The following is a 6,066-nucleotide window of genomic DNA, read 5'->3' on the forward strand; positions in this document are numbered from 1 at the left end:
CTGCTTTGGGGGCTCAGCATCGCCCTCCTCCCCCCTCGTGCTGCCCCAGGAGGTTTTGGGGCGGTTCTGACCCCATGGGATGTGCGAGCGCGGCCTTGGGGTGGAGCTGAACCCCGCCACCAGCGGGAAAAAGGGAAAAATGGGAATTCTCAGCCTGAGCGCTGGGGCAGAGCTCCATGGCTGCGCCCCGAAATCTGTGCTGATGACGTAGAGGGGGATTTTTTGGACAGATCCTTCCCGAAAGGGGTGCACAACCCCCTAAAAACCCAACAAAAAACGGAGGAAAATGCCCTTCCAGAGCCAGGGGATCCTGGTTCTCAGGCAGGATTCACACAGAGTGAATCTCAGGGAAGGGGGGTGAGTTTGGGGGGAGCCCCAGAGCCGCTCCCCATCCCAATCCCGGTTTTAATCCCGGTTTTAATCCCGGTTTTAATCCCGGTTTTAATCCCGGCGGGGCAGCAGCTGCCCTGCAGCCGGCCGTGCCCTTCCCTGATTTATCGGTGCCATAACGGGAGCAAATCCCGTTCCAAGGGCATGGTCCGGGGGAAAGGAGCCTCGCCCTGCAGCGGGGACATCGCTCCGAGCCGGTGACATTTCCGGGTGTCCCTCACAGCTGCGGGTGTGGCATCGCACGGGATCCCCGCAGGACCAGGATTTGGGATGCCCCAAAACATCCCGGGGTGCAGATCCCAGTGTCGCCCCAAATCCTGCTCCCTTTGCCTGGCCAGGACAGGAGGCTGGCAGGGATTTAGGGATTCTCCCGGGGTTTAGGGCAGAAGGGACAGGGAGCACCTCGAATGCCACCTGTGTCACCTCCATCCTTCTGCCTGTGTCACCTCCATCCCTGTGTGACCTCCCTGCCTGTGTCACCTCCATCCCGGTGTCACCTCCATCTCTGTGTCACCTCCATCCCTGTGTCACCTCCATCCCTGTGTCACCTCCATCCCTGTGTCACCTCCATCCCTGTGTCACCTCCATCCCCCTGTCTGTGTCACCTCCATCCCCCTGTCGGTGTCACCTCCATCCCTGTGTCACCTCCATCCCTGTGTCACCTCCATCCTTGTGTCACCTCCATCCCTGTGTCACCTCCATCGCTGTACCTGTGTCACCTTCATCCCTCTGCCTGTGTCACCTCCATCCCTGTGTCACCTCCATCCCTGTGTCACCTCCACCCCTGTGCCTGTGTCACCTCTATCCCTGTGTCACCTCCATCCTTGTGTCACCTCCATCCCTCTGCCTGTGTCACCTCCACCCCTGTGTCACTTCCATCGCTCTGCCTGTGTCACCTCCATTCCATCCCTGTGTCACCTCCATCCCTGTGTCACCTCCATCTCTGTGCCTGTGTCACCTCCATCCCTGTGTCACCTCCATCTCTGTGCCTGTGTCACCTCCATCCCTGTGTCACCTCCATCTCTGTGCATGTGTCACCTCCATCCCTCTGCCTGTGTCACCTCCACCCCTGTGTCACTTCCATCCCTGTGCCACCTCCATCCCTGTGTCACCTCCATCTCTGTGCCTGTGTCACCTCCATCCCTGTGTCACCTCCATCTCTGTGCATGTGTCACCTCCATCCCTCTGCCTGTGTCACCTCCACCCCTGTGTCACTTCCATCCCTGTGCCACCTCCATCCCTGTGTCACCTCCATCCCTCTGCCTGTGTCACCTCCATCCCTGTGTCACCTCCATCTCTGTGCCTGTGTCACCTCCATCCTTGTGTCACCTCCATCCCGGTGTCACCTCCATCCCTGTGTCACCTCCATCCCGGTGTCACCTCCATCTCTGTGCATGTGTCACCTCCATCCTTGTGTCACCTCCATCCCTGTGCCTGTGTCACCTCCATCCCCCTGTCTGTGTCACCTCCATCGCTGTGCCTGTGCTGTGGGCAGGGCTCTGCCAAGGGATGGGGAATTAAATTAAAGAATTTAATACAGAAGAAAGAATTTAATAAAGAATAAAGAATTTAACACAGAATAAAGAATTTAATGCAGAATAAAGAAATTAACACAGAATAAAGAATTTAATACAGAATAAAGAATTTAATACAGAATAAATGATTTAATACAGAATAAAGAATTGAACACAGAATAAAGAATTTAATACAGAATAAAGAAATTAACACAGAATAACGAAATTAATACAGAATAAGGAAATGAACACAAAATAAAGAATTTAATACAGAATAAAGAATTTAATACAGAATAAATGATTTAACACAGAATAAAGAATTGAACACAGAATAAAGAATTTAATCCAGAATAAAGAAATGAACACAGAATAAAGAAATGAACACAGAATAAAGAATTTAATCCAGAATAAAGAAATGAACACAGAATAAATAATTTAATCCAGAACAAACCCCCAGCCCGAGCCCGGCCGCTCCCCCCGCCCCGGCCCTTCCCGGAACAAAAGGTGCGAAGTTCAGCGGGGCGTGAAACGGGAAACAAAAGGCGCGGACAGATGGCAGCGCCGGAGCCCTCTGAAAAACCCCAAAATCCGCTGGATTCACCCCAAAATGGAGCGGCGGGGCCGGGAGCAGCACGGGGGGGCTGAGGAGGGGATGGGGGGGGAATGGGGAATGGGAATGGGAATGGGGAATGGGGATGGGGAATGGGAATGGGAATGGGAATGGGAATGGGAATGGGAATGGGGACTGGAATGGGGAATGGGAATGGGAATGGGAATGGGAATGGGAATGGGAATGGGAATGGGGAAATGGGGAAATGGGGAATGGGGAATGGGGAATGGGGAATGGGGAATGGAAATGGGGAATGGAAATGGGGAATGGGAATGGAAATGGGAATGGGAATGGGAATGGGAATGGGAATGGGGATGGGAATGGGAATGGGGAATGGGGAATGGGAATGGGAATGGGAATGGGGAATGGGAATGGGAATGGGGAATGGGAATGGGAATGGGAATGGGAATGGGAATGGGAATGGGGAATGGGAATGGGAATGGGGAATGGGAATGGGAATGGGAATGGGAATGGGGAATGGGAATGGGAATGGGAGTGGGGAATGGGAATGGGAATGGGGCTGGGCTGATCCCCCCAGGTCGGCCCCAAAGTTGTCACTTCCCAAAAATCGAGGGCAGGAAGCGCCTGCAGGAGCTCGGGGCTCTCGGTTTCGCTTCTCCAGCTGCAGCGAGGGGACCCCGAAATAAAAATGAAAATAAAACAAAATAAAACAAAATTTTAAAAAATTAAAAATAAAAAAAAATAAAATAAAAATAAAATAAATAAAAATAAAAATAAAAATAAAAATAAAAATAAAAATAAAAATAAAAATAAAAATAAAAATAAAAATAAAAATAAAATGAAAACCAAAAGAGCATTTTTCACATCCTGAGTGCTGCTGCTGCTGGGGCAACTCGGAACTGGGGAGCAGATGAGGGACCCCAAAATGTGAGCACGAGCCTCTAAAAATTAAATAAGTGTAGCAGGAATTGAGGAAAACCCCAAAATTAAATAAATGTAGCAGGAATCGAGGAAAACCCCAAAATTAAATAAATGTAGCAGGAATCGAGGAAAACCCCAAAATTAAATAAATGTAGCAGGAATCCCTCCCAGAGCCAGGGGATCCGGGTTTTTGGGCAGGATGGGATGGATTTGGGATTGAAATCCCTGGGATCCCAAGAAAGAGGGATCCTGGTTTTTAGGATTCCCAGACAATCTTTAGATTGAAATCCTGAATTCCCTGAGTTCTTCTCTCCTGGAGGATCCCAAGAAGGAAGAATTCTGTTTTTCAGGATTCACAGGCTCTGGATTGAAATGCTGAATTCCCTGAGTTCCAATCTCCAGAGGGATCCTGGTTTTTAGGATCCACAGACAATTTTGGGATTGAAATCCCAGATTCCCCAGTTCCTGTCTCCAGGAGGATCCTGGATTTTAGGATCCACAGACAATTTCTGGACAAAATCCTGAATTTCCAGATTCCTCTTTCCAGAGGGATTCTGGTTTTTAGGATCCACAAACAATTTTGGGACAGAATTCCCAGATTCCCAGGTTCCTCTCTCCAGGAGGATTCTTGTTTTAGAATTCACAGACAATTTTGGGACAGAATTCCCAGATTCCCCATGTTCCTCTCTCCAGAAGGATTATGATTTTTAGGATTCACAGACAATTTTGGGACAGAATTCTTGGATTCCCCAAGTTCCTCTCTCTAAAGGGATCCCAGAAAGGAGGGATCCTGATTTTCAGGATTCACAGCCAATTTTGGGACAGAAATCTTGGATTCCCCAGATTCCTCTCTCCAGAGGGATTATGATTTTTAGGATTCACAGACAATTTTGGGACAGAATTCCCAGATTCCCCATGTTCCTCTCTCCAGAAGGATTATGATTTTTAGGATTCACAGACAATTTTGGGACAGAATTCTTGGATTCCCCAAGTTCCTCTCTCTAAAGGGATCCCAGGAAGGAGGATCCTGGATTTTACGATTTACAGACAATTTTGGGATAGAAATCCCGAATTCCCCAGGTTCCTCTCTCCAGAGGGATTATGATTTTTAGGATTCACAGCCAATTTTGGGACAGAAATCTTGGATTCCCCAAGTTAGTCTCTCCAGAGGGATCCTGATTTTTAGGATTCTCAGACAATTTTGGGATTGAAATTCTGGATTCCCCAGATTCCTCTCTCCAGAGGGATTATGATTTTTAGGATTCACAGCCAAATTTGGGACAGAATTCCCAGATTCCCCAGGCTCCTCTCTCCAGCAGGATCCCTGGATTCCCAGGCAGCTCTGCTGGCTCTGATCTCACCTCCATGACAAAATCTCCTTTATGCAACACCCAAACCTCTGGTTACACCCTGAGCCAGCTCCTGGAACCAGGAAAAAATAAAAAAAAAAATAAAAATATCCCAACAGAAACCCAGCAGAGGGAAACAAACCCCAAATCCAACAGGTGGGGTTTGCTGCTTTCAGTTTTTTTTTCCAGAGCTGCTCTGAACATTCCAGGGGTAACCCAAATTTCCTGAGGGGGAATTCCGTGCATCCCAAAAAAAAAAAAAAAAAAAAAAAAAACCTGGAAAGAAAAAAATCCTGAGCTCAGCCCAGATATCAGCAGGGAAATTAAAAATAGAGATGTGGCAGCAGGGAGGGGTCAGGCTGTGCTCACTCCTCCTATTTTTATCCCAACCCAAATTTCAGGAAATGGATTGGGAGCCTGGAATGAGGAAAAAAAAGGAGGAAAAAAGTTCCTGCAGCTCCATCCTTGGAAGCCCAGGTGAGCCCTGCCCCCCCCAAAAATTGCACAAGAAAATTGGGGTGTGGTCGTGGAATTAATGAAGGGTTGAGCACAGGAAGTAAATTAAAAAATAAAAATAAGAGGAGAGGCTCTGAGTCAGCCATGAGGTGTTTGGGAATCCCTGGAGGGTGAGTTAAACTTTCCTAAATTCTGTGAAAAAGGAGTTTTGGGGTGAAAATAAAAGGACAAGGTCATTAAAGGAAGTTTGGTGGTAAAAGGAATGGTCACAGGTAAATTAAACTCTCCCAAATTCCATGGAAATGGAATTTTGGGTGAAAATATAAGGACAAGGTCATTAAAGGAAGTTCAGTGGTAGAGGGAATGGTCACAGGTGAATTAAACTCTTCTGAATTCCATAAAAAGAGAATTTTGGGTGAGAACAAGCCCCAGCTGATTGAGCCAAGCCCTTAAAAAAAATTTAGTGGTGGAGGGAATGATCACAGGTGAATTAAAACCTCTCAAATTCCGTGAAAAATGAGTTTTGGGTGAAAATAACACAAGGTCAAGGTCATTAAAGGAAGTTTGGTGATAGAGGGAATGATCACAGGTGAATCAAATCCTCCTAAATTCCATAAAAACAGAATTTTGGACTCAAAACAAGTCCAAGCTGACTGAGCCAAGCCCTTAAAAGAAGTTTGGTGATAGAGGGAATGATCACAGGGAGCCTGGCAGGTGAATTAAACCCTCCTGAATTCCATGAAAAAAGGAGATTTGGGTGAAAATATAAGGACAAGGTCCTTAAAGGAAGTTTGGTGGTAAAAGGAATAATCACAGGTGAATCAAACCTTCCTAAATTCCATAAAAACAGAATTTTGGGTGAAAA

Source organism: Oenanthe melanoleuca, chromosome 26 (genome assembly GCF_029582105.1).
Source record: "Oenanthe melanoleuca isolate GR-GAL-2019-014 chromosome 26, OMel1.0, whole genome shotgun sequence".
Lineage (NCBI taxonomy): Eukaryota > Metazoa > Chordata > Aves > Passeriformes > Muscicapidae > Oenanthe > Oenanthe melanoleuca.